The sequence below is a fragment of the Lepeophtheirus salmonis genome, chromosome 2 (assembly GCF_016086655.4).
Source record: "Lepeophtheirus salmonis chromosome 2, UVic_Lsal_1.4, whole genome shotgun sequence".
Classification (NCBI taxonomy): Eukaryota; Metazoa; Arthropoda; class Copepoda; order Siphonostomatoida; family Caligidae; genus Lepeophtheirus; species Lepeophtheirus salmonis.
Genome location: NC_052132.2, coordinates 8,290,784 through 8,308,147, shown reverse-complemented (window position 1 = coordinate 8,308,147; position 17,364 = coordinate 8,290,784). Strand labels below are relative to the sequence as shown.

Here is a 17,364-nt window from a genome sequence, read left to right as displayed (position 1 = left end):
TTTTCCTCTCTGAAAAACGATTTTCTTATGTTTTTATTTAGTAAATTAACAAAATATCTCTAATTATCACGTAAGCACAAAATTAGAGATCCCTGTATCATAATCTATCTTTATCAAATCTGAATAAGAACCGACCGTCATTTAACCCGAAAACAGGAGTTGTTTTATATTCTTACTGATGGAATACATGCCCTTTAATATTTTAAGAAGAGCAAAAAGTATTTATTATCACAAATTCTTACATAAAATTTAATTTCATTTAAATTAATATAGATTAGTATTCAATAGACCTTGAGTTAATAATTTTGAGATGTATTACCCATATTTCACAAAAAAAAAAAAAAAAAAAAAAATGCTAAGATTTATCATGCCCAACTTCATCCCTTGAAAGTAAAAAATAATATTCAGTAGCGCAGGACAATAAAGATTACCCAACTAAGACTAAATTGTCTCCCCGGCAGGGAGATAGATTATTTTTTCTAAATTTTAATTTCATATGATATACAACTAATAAGCAAAAAAGATAAACGAGCTAATCATTTTATTATTTCTATATGTAATTCCTACAGATTGCGACAGTCAAATTTTCTGGGATCAAGAAGCAAAACCAAAAGCTCAATAACTTGTTATTAGAAAATAATGTTAACAATCAATCTTGCTAAGAATTATTCAATATGTTCGCCTCCAGCCTCTATCACAGCCTCAACACGAGGTCAAACTTGGTGCAAGTTGCCACAATATAATTGGCAGACATCCAACAATTTTAAATCAAAAGTTGTTGACAGGGTTTTCCTTCAGTTCCGCTACTATTTGCTCCTAGGTTTAAAGATATAAAGGATCTGATTACAAAGAAGTGAAGGGGTTTTGTAAAAATGATTGATATGTATGAGGACTTACTTTGATGGTGGAAGTAAATTCTGAAAACCAATTAACAGAGTGCATCGTAGTTTTAATGGACTACATGAAGAGATATCATAAAGGGTATGTCTTTCAGATTTGCAATAAAAAGTTTTTTTTATCAACCCCCCCTTGAATGAATGGAACCCCTCTGAAGGACTTAAAGTTGCCGATTGTTAAATAAAAAAAAGTGTTCATAATTTGAGAATTAAATTGGAAAGGATATGGTCTCTTTTATATGCTGGCCCGATCTAAACATAATATTAACGAGAGTAGGTTTGGCCCGCGTTGCCTGGGACATTAAGTAATTAAAATTGATATATAAAGTTTAATAAAAAAAATATAAAAAGAATAATTATTCTCGCTGCATTTTGGTGTTGGTATGTATCGCTGTATACTTTTTTTATAAGAAGTTAGAATAGATTTGTGCGACATTAAGAAATTAAGTTCGTACAATTTTAATAATTATTCTCGCTGCATGTTGTCATTCTTTTCTTGGCAAGACGGCGACCTCGCTTCTCCTCTGTCTCCATACCAAACGATGAGGAAGTGGTTGCTATGTTCTGGATCTCGCTGCTCCCCTGTGTCCATGGAACAATAAGGAATTGGTAGATCCTTCATAATATCCAAAAATACATCCCAGCTCTCAGGTCGTACAGGTAAAGCACCGACCTGAAATACAGTTTAAACTCTACAGTTTCTAAGCAGTGGCAGAATAAATTGAAATTGCCTCAGGCTCAGTAGTTCACCTGCACAACCACGGGGGTTGGGGTGTACTAACGAATATTACAAGGGTTTCTTGGTGCTTAGAAGCACAGCAATAGTTGAGTTTAAACTATATTTTCTCAAGCCCACAGGTTGTGCAGATGCACTTCTGGGACAGAGGCAAGATAAACTTATCCACCGCCCTTCCCTGATCATAAAGAAACCCTCATAATATTCCAAAATACACCCCAGCTCTCAGGTTGTACAGGTGAATTACTGAGCCTAAATACAGTTTAAACTCCCCCCTTCTAATATTCTATAGTAGATCCTAGCCTACAGTTTATGCAGGTGAACTGCTGTTCAAGAGGCAAGTTAAATTTATCAACCGTCCCTTCCCTAATCATAAAAATACCTCCTAATATCCCAAAATCTACCCCGGCTCTCAGGCTGTACATGTGAATTACTGGCCCTCAAGAAGATTGAACAACTTGATAATGAGAGCAAAACCTTCAGAAATTGGTGAAAGAACTACGTTTGTATGTACCTTGGTAGAGTTAAAATTCTTATAAGAAGGTAATCAAAATAATAATTTCCATACTTTATAATGACAGTTCAAGGTTCAAAGGTATATACGTAATTTTCTAATACAACTATCAATTAAAAAAAAGGAACAAAGAGTAATGCATAAAAAGTATGTTAATAAACTAGATTGAGTACAATAACCTTTTTTTTAAAGAAAGGTTCTTGTATGCAATATGTTATATGAGAGGACGCAAATAACATAAGTTAAAGTGTGAAAAGAAGCAAGGAAGCCTATACCTTTCAGGAAGGTTTGAGTAATGGACTTAAGAGAATGAGCAGACATACACAATATCAGCAACATAAATCAATGGGGGAAAATAAGTTCCTCATCTACCTATTCTCGGACTATATAAGCTACACTTAAAATTAATAGTCATGTAAATCGTCTGTTAGCTGTTTTTCTTTTTTTGAATGAACACTTTGAAGAATCCGTTTTCTTTTCCTTACCAATTGTGTTAACTATCTAACTCCTGATTAATGAATTTCCTTTCCTACATCATTCAAGTATATTCTAAACCTAAATGAACATTCATGTAACCTTAAGGACTTGTTCTGGAGTTATAATTGTAAGTCCATGTTGAGCTCCGAGTAGAATTGGGGTTCGACATATTGTAATTCTTACTAATGTCCTTGTTTATTTCCTTCTCTCCCCTTCCCTTGTCACAGTTAATTATAGTTGATCTAATCAAACATGATGACATCTAAGCTGCTCTCTTCCAAAACATTCTTCAAATCCTCAGGGTTACCATGTTGATTTTCAGTTTCTATTACAGTTTTAACATACCTAAAACCCATGCAATTTTCATCACTATTTATTCTCATTTGGGAAAAGGAAACTGGACCTTTCTGCAGCACCTTGTACTTATTTTCTACGCTCTATACGCACTCTATGCCCACTCAGGACCGCCCTCGATTTCTTCAGGCTTGTAAGTGTTCCGTTCAATTTTTTTATATTGTTCATCGTTCAGCCATTATTTTCGTTTCGCTCCACGTTCCAATCATAAGATAGTGCCAGGCTTGTTCAGTATAGATACACTAGCGTGCTCATTAAATGAGGCTGTGCAGTTTTTGAGGCATTAAAAATTCGGATACTCCAAATGAGATTTTAAATGAGTTTGATCATAGAAAAACGAGAAGGCTTTTATGTATGTTTGTGGCGGTAAAGCTTTTTTTTTGTCTGAAATGTCTATGGGAATGACAAAAAAGAATAATCTAACTAAAGTTCAAAACACTAATAGTAGACTAAAAATAACTATATTTTATTTTCACAGAATTAGAATGGCTATGCCCGTTGTGATTAAGATTGATCTCCTCTTAATTCCATTTATAAATATAGATAAATTAAGTCGTAATCCATTATATATAACTTATTATCTACTCTGAATGGTACCGAGTCATTGTAATGAAATTGCATATTTGTAGCACGTCAGGCTAGAAGGAAGCTAAAATAATTTTTCTCCAAATTGAGGATAGAATAAATTTTCAAACTAATTATAGATTATTTCAATGAATGAATGATTCGGTTTAATCTATTAGAGTCACTGCCAACTGTACTTAAAGTAGCCAACACTCATTGCCATATTTATATAATTAGGAAATTAATTAATTATATTTGTAAGACAACATGGGGGCCAAATTAAGTCAAATATGTAGATAAACCGAGGCTTTCAACTGCAGTTAACACTCTCGGGTATCTTATTTTATCCCAGAAATTTAAACTTAAAGCCTATAATTGAATGTAATATCTTTTTAAAATATTGCCTGTTACTTTATACATATAAACGATTGAGGCAACATTGGAAAAATACATTACAGGCTAGATTAAGAGAAATTCTATTAACCTTGATTGCAGCTAGTAACGTTAAACATAATATCCACTGAATGTTAAGTACTTTAAATCCCTACAATAAATGTTGTGTACGTCTTTATTTTTAAATTTTGGCTGTAAAGTACTCTTGAAATATTTAAAAGGGTGAAAATTTGTTTCATTGAGTAAAAGAGAAATTAAATTATTACTGCGTAAAAGGGACATAAATAATACTTTAATACTAACACATAATAGTCCTTTTTAGAGTGGTTAATTCAGATTAGCATGAATATAAATTCATGGGCGTGTGCAGGGGAAGAGGTTCTAGGTCCATCTCCAATTTCAAAAATTGCCCCTGGATTTGCATAGTCGTATTTCTAAGATACTTATCCCGTGGACAACTACACTCCTTCCGAAATTACTATGACCTATTGGAACAGAACGGTAAAATCAAATTTTCATCGTTAAAAAAAAATATGGAACGCCGTTCAATTATGTGTTCAGTTGACAAGCCTGGATTTTTTTTTTTTTTCCATACATACTTATTTCATATTACATATTATTTGAGAAACTACATAAATAAGAAAAGATGGATTTGTGTTTTCATTAAAGGAAGGGTCGACAGTAGTTGTTGTACACAGATCTTACAATTTTACAATAAAGGATAGACATCGGAATTATTCTTGCTAATTTAGGGATATAGTCTTTTATTCGAAAAGTATATTCTTATGATCTTTATTATAAACCTGTTTTCTATAGTTCATATATATGTTATTAGTTATTCCACATTGGTATAGAGGGCGCTAACGGATAAATATAGAAGTTGGCCCACCAATGTCTTCGTTTATTTCCTTCTTCCCTTTCTCCCTTGTTTGAGCTGATTGTAACTGCTCTCTTCCCAAATATTCTTTAAATTGTCAGGTTTACTATGTTGATTTTCGTTTGTTATCTTTTACATGCCCAAATACAAAACCATTTTCATCATAAGAAGTAATTATGGGACAATACCTTCTTCTCTTTCCCTGCACTTATATTGACTGAGGCGTAAAATAATTTTTTTACATATCAATAAAGTTGAACTAAAACATTATCACCTCAAAAAATCCTGGCCAGACTCTTTATTTAAAGCTGATCTATTTTTATGATAAGCTGCATTAAACCATTCTGAAAAATATATTAAAATTATTTGTTCATTATAATAAAAAATAAAACCTTTCAAATATGAATTTATGCCAGTTAATAATTTTAAGAAAATCACAAACGAGCAGGAAAAACCATACCTTTCTTCTACTGAGTGTCTGCTCCTTGAGTCTTTAATGTACATATGTGTAGATTAATAGAAAATAAGATTATGAAAATCAGTGTGTAACCCTGAAAATTTGAAGAATTTTTGGGTGGAGAGCAGCTTAGCTGTTGTTGATTATACTTATGTACATGCAGGGAGTTTTAAGCTGGGGTTTCAATCTATTACATATATTAAATACTTTATAGTTGTTGAATAGATATATTTGAATAAAGACGTGCATTGAAGCAACTCTATATTAATTCATCAGATATCTTCGAGTTTTCCAGCTGTCATGATGTTCTATTAGATCAACAACAAGCATCATGGAGAAGCTATCCAAAAAACCCCATTACGTATTTATTAAGAATATAGGCAGGAATTCCTCTGATGTCAATCCTCCATTCTAACGGTGAGTCCAAATAGGAGATACACTTAGTTTTGTGTAAGTTCAATATTTATATAAGTATAAAAGTCATTATATATTTTTCCAATTCATGGCTATAATAATGTTTATCTCGTGTTGTATGCGTGCGATTGGCTTACATTAGATGATCTTAGAAACATAAGATATCATACTAAAAAAACTTTTATACACTTTTGTCATTGTTTAACTCAGTATTGTTTGGTTGCGTGGCAACAAAGGCAATATTTATAGTTTTCTTCGAGAAAGGAAAACCGCTGAGCTAGGTGGCGGAAAATGTGAATAGTCTTTAGAATTTTGATACTGTAACAGCCATTTTGGTTTTTGTAGATTCTGTTCCAGTAATTTTTATTTGAAAGATGCACCACGCTCTGGAAGGCTAATCGTTGAAAATGTGGATAAAATTATGGAAATCGTTAAGCTTGACCGTCTTGTAGTACTGTTTTGATTGCTAGGAGATAAGTATTATTGAAGAAAAAAATCTATTAATTGCAATGCATTTCTTTTTACAATACCTTATATATTCCTCCAGTCCACTCTTATCTAGTCCTAAGATCCTATCGTTCCATTGTACGGGTCCTTAAGATTGTCTGTTCTGGAATAAATTCTAAAAAAAAGAAGTAAAGTTGAGGGGCATTATCAAGAACTGAGCTATATATGTTTTTTAGACTTATATGGATGATTGAACTGAACCGGATCTAGACTGAACTAGAGAAGACTGCATTCTTCATTCCTAAATAAGAACCGTCATAACAGTACTAATACGTATAATAACTCCTCAACCAATGCACAGTATTGCTTTGCGTTTTACTTGATTATTTGTAGAAAGGATTAATTTAAAATAAAATATATTGATGAAAATAATGTTTATTTTGGGATTGTTAAAATAAAAAAACTGAAAATCAACATAGTAACCCTTACCATTTGAAAAATATTTGGGAAGAGAGCAGCTTAGTTCTGATGACATTTCATTAGATCATTTTAATCAGCTGCAAAAACAGAGGAGGTGGAGAAGGAAATTACTTATTTTAAAAAAACACTTGGCTAAGCTACAAAATACAAACGATTTAAATCACTACAAAAACAAATTATTTAATTCTTGACTAAATAATATTTAACAGCTTTAGAAAAAAAGAGAAAAACTGTTTAGTTAAAAAAAACTACAAAAAGTCTAACTCTCGTTTTTACTAAGAAATTCTAAAGTTCTTAGTTATAACAATGGATCATTCAAACATTTATTCAATGATTGATTACAATTTTTTCATTTAACAATGCTAACGACAGTCAGACACATAAACAACTAATAAAACCAAATTTAAACTTCAAACTTATATAATTTATTAATTAACAATAATATTTCAACAAAATAAATATTTTAAATAGATGTGTGTCTCAGCTCTCTCAATCATTAATGTAGACGCCCTTATTGGCAATGATGGCTTCCAGGCGTCGGCGGAAGGTTTGATATCCGCTGCAGATGTAATCACCCGTCATACCGTCCCGTTGCTGGCTGACAATGTCTTTCAGGGCCTCGGTGTTGGGACCAAAGATACTGCAGCCCTTACTTTCGACATGTACCCAAAAAGTGTTGACGAGGGGGCTGGCATCAGGACTTTAGGGGGCCCGAAGTGGCCTCTCCACCCATACAAGGATATTTCCTCTCACTTCTTTAAGACACTCTCTGGACAATCTAGTGCGAAACCCTAAGATATTTTGCATGGGCACTCATGGATTTGGAGGGATTCACTTCAGCTGTTTTCTCTTACTCCTCCGGATTCAATTGGGCCTTTTTGACAAAGTCCTTCTACTTCTACAACATTGGGGAATTTAATGACGGTATAGACGGTGGTCCTGGAGACTCTCAGCTGCTTGGAGTGCGCGAATGAAAATTTGTCTATCACTGTCAAGTGTCCGTTTCTCAACTTTTTCGGAAGCAGAGCGGGACATATGGTACTATTGATTAAAGTTAATTTAACAAAATCAGTTACCTATGATGTTATGGTTTTTGAGGATAGAATATAACGTGACTCTGGTAAGGAAATGAGAATCCTTTATATTTCAAATATCGCTAAAAGAATTAATATAAAATGTAGTTGAAATTTTCGATTTCAGGAATACCAGATTTACTTACTAAAAATCATCAAAAAAACTTTCAAAGTTTTATATTACATATCTATTAACAAATATGTATAAAAGTCGCTAATATGATATGTCATAACAATGAGGAATCAAAAACTAATTATTATCACTTTAATTGTAGCTGTAGATTACTAGTATATTTGGATATAAAACTATTATAACGTATATTTGTGATATTAAGTTAAAGAGGTATGGTTAAATAAAAAAAAAAACAGACAACTAAAAAAACAATTAACTATTGCATAAATATTAATTACAAATTTGTTTAGTTGTTGTACATATAAAGTTAAACAATTTATTCGTGACAAATGAGACGAAATTGAACTTATTAATATAAAATAGTACTAATGGATTCAACAAATTATTATCGACATATGTAAATTATATATTTACAAAATATAATAAGACATTTGTAGACAGAAATACATATACTTATTATGAGTATGAATCCAATCCGTTTTTTTCATATAATAGTTCAAATTCTTCGTCATGTAAGTCATTTGTAAAGCTAAGAATGAAAAATAAATTAATGTGTTCAGTATTTAATACAACTTATGCTTATCTTAAATAAATTACATATCAAAATGTTAAAATCCATTAAACATACCCATGTATATACTAGAAGAAACTGGTGTTAGACAAACTACTTGGACGCCATTTGAAGCTAAGGCCCTCTTTAAAACCATTAAGTAAGTTGTTATTGACCATATTACTCTAGTTTTCTAACACCTTATCTCGGAGATTATGAACATTTAGCAATATGCTTATCCTAAATTTGAAAAAGATGTTATTTAATTACTTTTTTGGATAATTGAGCAATAATAGCTTACTCAAGTCTTTACCCGAAGAAACATATGTTAGCCAAACTACTTGCACCCCATTTAAAGCTAAGACCCCCTTTGATACCATTCAAGTAGTTTTTCTTGCCTATATTACAGTATTTATGAACAGATGTATACCTTTTATTATAGAAAAAAGTTATTTGACAAATACTTACTCTTACGAATCCGTTATATCATAATTAACATGTCACTGACACTATTTACTGATAAACACGACCTTATTTTGGTATGAATGGCTCTTGGCCCCTGGAACTAGGACATATGTTGAAATCCTCTCTTAAGTCACAAATTAAAAAAAGGTGTGTTCCTGTAAATTGTCTCTTCAGAATTTGCTAGGTCTCGTAAATCGTTGTACACAGTATTTTCATCTTAAAAGTTTTTTAATTTGGTTTTAAATGGCTCTAACTTGATATCGATGCGTAAATAGTCAACAATAATTAACCTTACAAGGAGTTTCTTTTCTAAAGCGGTATTGCACTCGGTAATTGGTTTGATATTATCATTTATTGTTGATTATTCCTCTATCCATCATAATCTCCTTAGCTTTAACGACCGATGATGTTTTCTCATTAAGGATGTTCAAATATTCCCTGATTACTTCGAAGTTACTTCGAAGTCCACTGCTTTTAACCAAGTTCCGATGCGTGTGACGACAAGTGCTGGAGGTAAGATAATTTGGCAAGAAGCAGTAAACTTCCGTTGTGTTTGTAAATTCTTTACGGGGAAGTTCACAAGTAATATATTTCAATTGGGGATAGCTTCTTTGCAGGGTTTCACCCATATTTTTATAGTAAGACGCTCCATCTATGATGAAAACTTAAGTCTATGTTGATTAGATAAGGACAACCCAAGAAACGGCTATCCACAGGACCCATTAATATAGCTGCCATTGACAGTTCCTGATTGTCTTATCAAGAGCTATGGAAATATTCTTATCTCTAATTTTCCCTTTAATTTTGAGATAACGTCAGCGCTAACAACCATCATTATTCTATGTTGAGTTCTTCTATTAGGGACGGTTCTATTGGGATATTTATACATAAATTTCAAAGTGAAAAAAAGGTATATTAAATGAAACAAGCATTTTTAATAGGTCGGTGTTAAAGTTTGAGTTGTCAGAATCATCATGAATCAGGTGTTGTTCATATGTGTTTATATTCTTGATCCGGAACTAGGACATTCATTATCGTTTGAATCTGGATGTGGGGTGTAAGAGTACTTACATCGACATATTCGACAAAAATATTTTGTCGTCATCAGGTAGGTCGTTATAAATTTCATGGCCTCCATTAATTTCAATCCTGTCGTAGGGATAATTTTTTCTCGGTATTTTACTAATTATATTCTATAAAGATATATGGCAAAGTATATATTATTTTTTATTGAAAAAAAACCCGCTTATTTTAATTTTTAATTATTAATTCATGGAAGGTTATAAGGACCTGTAAACTGAAAATATTTCGATATTTTATTGATAATATATTAATGGACTTGTAAATATTATTGATATATCATTTTATATATTCTTAGTTTTAAATTTTATGTTTTTTTTTATGAAAACTTAAGAATTTAACAATGTTTTTATATTATTTAAAATATTTATTTTTTTTCGAAAAAAATTTTAAAAATCCACAGTTGCTCACAAATAATTTCAAATATTAGATTCTGTTGAAAAAAATTTTAAAATCTACAGCTATTCGCTAAAGATTAAACTTTTTCCCGAAAAAATTTCAAAATTCCATAGCTATTCACAAAAATTCAATTGTAGGGAAAAAAAGTTCATAATTTAAATTTTTGAGCAACAAAACAAAAATTCCATAATGGGGGGGAGGGGGATACAGTCCATCCAGCCTACCCCCTGTGAACACTTCTGAAGTCCCTGTTAGACGTATGGTAGGAGTGAAGTTATTTCTACTTATATCAATACTGAATACAGAGTGAGAATTTCTGACTATTTTAGGGCACATTGTATAAATTTGCCCGCACGTCATACTTTCTCGATATTGGAGACTTCAACAGTGGATTAAAGAAATTCTATTATAGGAACCTTTTAATTAGAAGGAAATAACTTTACAAATCGAAGAATATATTGTTGGATTAGGATGAGATGGATTGGTAGAATAAGTTTCCACGTCGGATTAGGACATTCATTGGAGTTTATATTGTATATTTCTATTTATTCATGCTTTTAGTAATTTTCTGTTAGATTTGATGAGATAGAAGTTCATCCCCATGATACTTATTAGGTTTATAATGTAATTATACTGTACGGTTCATTTTAGATTTAAAAAAAAAAAAAAAAAAAAAAAAAAAACTGTAGTGCTTCACTTAATGAGATATGATCTACTCCTGCCCCATCTCCACGGATCGACTCTGAGTCACCCCACCCCATGGAATACTTGATAATAGAGAATCTTCTCATCATAATGATACCTTCAAATTACTTACATGATCCTCAAAAGTTCTATTTCTCCGAATATCTCGAGCCCTCTTCTCCAAATCCAATAAGACATTATTCACTTTGACAATAATTGAATTTCAACTATTTTCTGTCGCTGTCTCCAAATTTGAGATAGAAAGAGAAAATATGAAAGTGTGAGCAAACTATATAATGTACCCTTATTTCATTCATCAATTAGTTGCTCGCAGCTAATTTAACAAATCGTCATGACAGCTATCCCAATCTTCTCCAGAAGATTCTTCAAATTGTCAGGGTGATCGCGTTCATTTTTGGTTTCTTATTTTTAGTATACTTGTAGATACATAGGGATTTTACATAGGAAAGGAGAAAAAAAAAAATACCAGTTCATAAATGAACATATGACGTAATGTAAAAGAAACTTGATGAATAATAAAATTCTTTAGAACACATATTTATAGAGAACTAAGCTTTGTGTAATAGTTATTCAAATAAAAAATAACTTTTTTTTTTCAATCATCGACCAAACATTTTTTTGGAGTCATTTGGATTGTGAAGCATTTACATGGTGCTTTTCTTTATACATGACTCATCATTTTCCTTGTACGTGTTGTGTACATGTTGCTTATACAAGGTGCAACTTGTACACAATTCTTCATCTTATAATACATGATTCAATTACAACATGGGTCACTCTCATGACCAGTTATTCTTTGTTATTGTACACTCGTACAACCAAATACATGTCATTTACTTTAAATTACTATTACAATTCAAAAAAACATTTATCGTTTTCTGAATAGTTAAATTTACATAAAATACTTTGCAATTTGGTAATAATAACGTTAATTAGTTTCCGTTTTCGTCAACGCCTGCTCCTCCATCTGGACCCAGATTTGTGCCTAATTTAGAGGCTAAAGACGGACACATCGCATAAGTTATTTATCAACATGTACAATTCAAGCGAGTTTTTAAGTAAATCCGTCGAAAATTTGGTTTCGATGACAATTTAAAGATTTTTGAAAAATGCACTGATTTGATCATCAAACATGTATATAAAACAAGTAATGATTCAACAGTGTTGATAATTTTTGGACCTAAACCTCCAACCACAAGCCTCCATAAGGATGGAAGATAGTTGCTCCCCTAAATGTGATTATTAAGTTAATAAGTTCTAATAGTACTTGGAGGAGCACAAGCTCCAATCGACTTTGAACAGTTATAAGGCCAGAATTTTTGTCGTAATTGTCATTTTATATTAACATTCCGTCGTATATAAAGAAATTCTTCTTTTTTGAGGTAATATTTGAAATCCTAAAAAAATTGTTTTTGCGCAAAAAATGACGGATTGACTGAAGGTATATACAACTCAAAATCAAAGTAGATTAATGTTAAGAAGTTTTCTAACTTAAATGTTTAAAAAATTATTAAATGAATAATTTAAACTGATGAAGTTGTTCTTCAAAATAATGTATCAACATCAGTTTGTGTTTATACAAGATCATTATTTAATAGGTTTCAGACAAATAATTAATTATTCAATATAAAATGTTATTCTTCAATTGATGTTTCAATACTAATGTGATTAATTCATAAGTTAGGTGTGGCCGAGTGTATTTGAACAATTAGTTTAATAGATTTAGAGTTGCATACTTCAAATGTTTGAATTCAGAACCAAGATAACAAAATATTATTCCAAACCATAAATTCAGAATAATGACTTCTCAGATGTGTGTAGTTTTAATTAAAAATATTATGTTACTTTATCATTTAAGGGACCGAGAATTTAAATTTAATTTCTAGAGTATGATTCAAATAGATTGTTGAAGTAAGATTTATAATATTAAGAGATCCCAGCTCCGAATTTGCAGCTATTTTAAAATTTGCCACTCCAAATTATAGATAAATATACATGTTTTTATGTTATAAACCGACTTTGTGAGTAAATGCATAAGACTCCAGTGACTCCTGACTCACTCATCAGTCATAACTATTACTTCATGGGAATTAGATGTGCCGAGTTACATTATTTTTATCGTTTTCAGCAAAGGAATAGGGATATTGGAAATCGATAAGGTCTGCCTGATGTTTCCAGTTGGTTCTACTTCGGCACAGAATGTAAAAATCTTGTTTATCCCAATAAATCAATTACATTTATATAGGCAACATTAATGGGGAATATTTTGTATTATGTGAATAAAACTTATTTGAATTTCAAATCCATTCAACTCCGTGCGTAAATACATGAGCCTTTACTAACTCCAGGCTCAATTTTCTCAATTACTTAAAATAACATTATTTTGATCCTTTTAAACTCATGAATTGGGAATATGAATAAGCGATACAGTCTGTATGAAGTTTTATATCCCTTACTTTTCAGCAACTAACATATAATTACATTATCATTGCTATGAATTAGTTACATTATTATTCAAAGTTCAATAGAGGATAGATGATTTAATAATATTTGAATTAAAGAGACCTTATAATCTTGTACAAACCTTATCTGAAGTTGACACTTTATTTTTGAATCGGAATTTCATCAGTTTAAATAATTAGTTCAGTTATTTTTTGACGATTTACTTCATAAACCTTTCAACAAATATTTACTTTGATTTTGAGCTGTGATCGTGAAGGGAGTTAGTTCATCATTTTTGCCATAAAAACAATTTTTGAAGATTTGAGATACTACCCTAAAATGGAAAAGTCTAATAATATACCACGTCATGTTGATATAAAACTACAACGATGACAAACTATTTCTGTTTTATAATTGGACAAAGATCATATGAATTGACCAACAGGAACTTGCCATAAAATATTATGTTTTTCACCCCAACAGATTGTGTGATTGGATCTTGTGCTTCTCCAGATAGTATTAAAACTCATTGTTTAAGTATTTGATACTTAATTAAGCTCTTCCATTTTAATCATTAAACATTTTAACACTTTCTAAAAATGTGAGCTAATTTTTACAAAGATAAATATATCATTAACTCACATCGAAATCGATTTATTTGCTAATCTTAAATATGCTTATAGTTTGTATGACATTATTTATACCATACGGAGGTCAAAAATTCATAGATGTAAGGATTTTATTGGTTGATAGATACGATCTTGATTTTTTATGTACTGAATTCAAAAGGTTCAGTTTTGAAGCACTAGTAAAACAAGTCAACAAGAAACATAATTTTTTTAATTACATATTCAAATTTTTTTCCACATAAGCCTGATATATTTCTGCTTCAAAAAGAAGATTAAAGTCAAGATTCAAGCTTAACTTAACATTTTAGAGATATATACTCTTTTATATATAGAAACTTAATAAGTTTGAGTAAAGATAATCGAAGCCCCAAAAAGTATTTCCTTTTCATACAAAATCTTTAAGATATTTTGGTTTTTAACTTACAAAATTACATCTCCTTAAGATGGGATGATTGCATATTAAATTCAGTAATATATTTGAAATCAACATAAAAATTTGCGAAAATAAAATTAACTTTTATGATTTTATTTTTGTACGTGCGTACAACCACTAAACACATATTATTTTTTACAATCCAATAACATTTGTATCAGTTTCTTAACTGCTAAAATTAAACTCTCTGACAATAGAGTTTGTGTACATCTAAACTTATATAAAATAATCTTCAATTTGGTAATAATAAAATTAATTATTTTCCTTTCTTGTCCGATGCAAGTAAAATAATATTATATTTTTCACATATATTACTTGGGTCAAATGATCCCATATATTTATTGTCTTGCTGCATCCATATATAGATGTTTTGTGGTCTCTAATTTCCTTCCACAGAAAGAACAGATCATCTGTTCACATGCATTGCACCGTATACTTCCTAAAGAAAGAGTGCTGGTAATTACACTATAGGTATTTGAACCAGAATAGAGAGAAATTTATCAAAAACTTGTGTAGTAATGATTTTCGTGTTCCTTCTTACAACCTTCCTATCTATTTGGCCCAGAAAGACCGTTTTACTAGACTTTTCTACTAAAACTTCTCTCAAGCATCTATTTTCTATTCTTCTGATAAAATGAAAGTAACAGTTTCTAAGTCTATATTCTTTTTTTATATTTTCCTCCGCCAACACTTTCTCCCTCTCATCTCATTCTCTGAGATTAAAACTTGATATGTCATTAAAGACTTCTTCTCCCGCAATATCTATTTTGCTCTTAATCTACGTTTTAGCGATGCATCTAAGCTTATATAAATATATGTCGTGTACAAGTTGCGATGTATTTACAAGTTACAGCTTGTATAAGCAAATTGTACAAGTGGTAATTTCTTCGTATTAAAATTCATTATTTAATTAGAATATTGATCATTCGAATAAACAACTATTCATTGATATTATCAATTCATTTTGATTTATTAAAATTACATGGCTATTATATATTTATGAGTAATATAACTATTAGCATTTAAACTTTATAATGTGCTACATCTTACTGTAATTTGTATTCAAATAGAAAAAAAATACAACATTAATATACAAGATTTTGCCTGGTTCAGGTTCGGGTGTTCTATCTAATCTTGTTTCTTTCATTTCAATGTTCTTGGTCTTAGTTCAGCTTTATTGTTGTATGTTCTGATCTTCGGTTCTTTTTTTATACATACTCAGTTTGGTAACAGAAACTTAAAATAAGAGGCATTGTAAAAAAATTGGGGCATGGAAATGATATTAGATACAAACAGGTCTGCAGCTATCTTATACGTAGTACCCCAAGGTCCATGAGGTGCCCCAAAAACTAAAGTTGCTTAAGACAAGGTTTTCCAAGTGGACCTTTAGGGAGGGTTAAGAAAAGGGGCACAGGAAGGTGGAGAATTAAGGATTGTTTTCAGTCTACATATACATAGTACTGATGCTTCGCATAGAGGAGGCCCCAGCTAAAAATGTATAATTGTAGGGGGGGGGCTTTCCATAGTCAAGTTTGGAAACCCCTGGCTTAAGAAATGTTATAGTTATCATATTATAGACCCGCGACCAGCTAAGTAGCGAAACTGGATCCATAATCTAATGCACCCCTTCCTCTTTTATTTAAACCCTCTGGTCCCTAAAAGCACCAAAACCATAAGCCCTTAGCTATTTGGAACTCAGATACAACTGTATCACCCTGCGACGAAAAAAAAAAAACGAAAAACAAAAAAAAAAACAATTCAGAAAGTTGACTTATTGATTAAAGCTAATTGATTTTTTATAATATATAATGTATTTTCTTTATATATTCTATATAAGGACAAAAGCACGAGAACCAAGACCGATAATCAATATATTGCAGTCTCCGTTCGAGTTTGTCGGTTCTAACAGTTCAAGAACTTGAACCACTAGAACCACTAAATCGATAAGGGCACAACCTTGTTAATATATATATAGATCATTCATGAAATATTCTATTACTATGTACATTATCATATTTCCAAGAATTGTAAATCCGTCATTTAAAATTATTCATCTAATTTCTGGGTTCAGCTTGTAAAGTTTGCTTTTACAACTTACAACTGGTACAACATTGCATCTTGAACACGGTCGAAATATTTCTAGAATAAATCACTTAACACCGAACCGAAAAATTAATCTATTAATACTTTTGAAAATTTTAATAGGGTTTGCAATTAACCAATATCTCAATGAATGTTCTTGAACTACTTGGGGAAGACGCCTCGTCACTAACTTGAAGCTAGTACTTACAACATCTTCCGGAATATATTGTCCCGATAGCTTCCACAGCTGCCATTAGTTGGTCTTTAATGAACTTGGAAACAGCATTTGCATCCACCTTCGCCATATCCTACTTCGGAAAGACTAAGGGTTAAGATCTGGTTAAAAAGAGGGGCCAAAAGTCTTTAAATTGTCTTTTCACCATTCTTCTACTTGATTTGCAGTTTGTGCTGGACACAATCCGACCGGATATCGCAATATTTCTAAAGGGAGTAATTACAACACAATATTCTAATGTAATGGTCCCATAAAGTTATTGTGCCTCTAATTCTGGACCACCCCATAATTAAATATGTATTTAATCCATCCCAAATCCAAATGAGTTTTACCTTTAAAATGTCGACAAATTTGAATGCTACAGGTTTTTTAAATCTCATATCGATGAGATTAAAGGAAAAATTAATACATGGTCCATCGGTCCATTTTTCAAATTAATTTATTGTTGTATACTGGGTGGGAATTTTAAATCTGGAACAACGTTAGACCTAAAATTATTGGCAACCCAGAGGTCTATGCTTATGAAATT

The 17,364-nt window shown here is 31.2% G+C and overlaps 1 long non-coding RNA gene across 1 annotated transcript; it reads right to left on the bottom strand.

Annotated features, from left to right (window-relative positions):
- Positions 1-7,997: 7,997 nt before the first annotated feature.
- Positions 7,998-10,142, bottom strand: LOC121132175 (uncharacterized). Its single transcript, XR_005869254.2, has 4 exons — positions 8,834-10,142; positions 8,667-8,763; positions 8,444-8,605; positions 7,998-8,344 (listed from the first exon to the last, which is right to left on the bottom strand). It is a non-coding gene; the product is annotated as an uncharacterized lncRNA (long non-coding RNA).
- Positions 10,143-17,364: the final 7,222 nt, after the last annotated feature.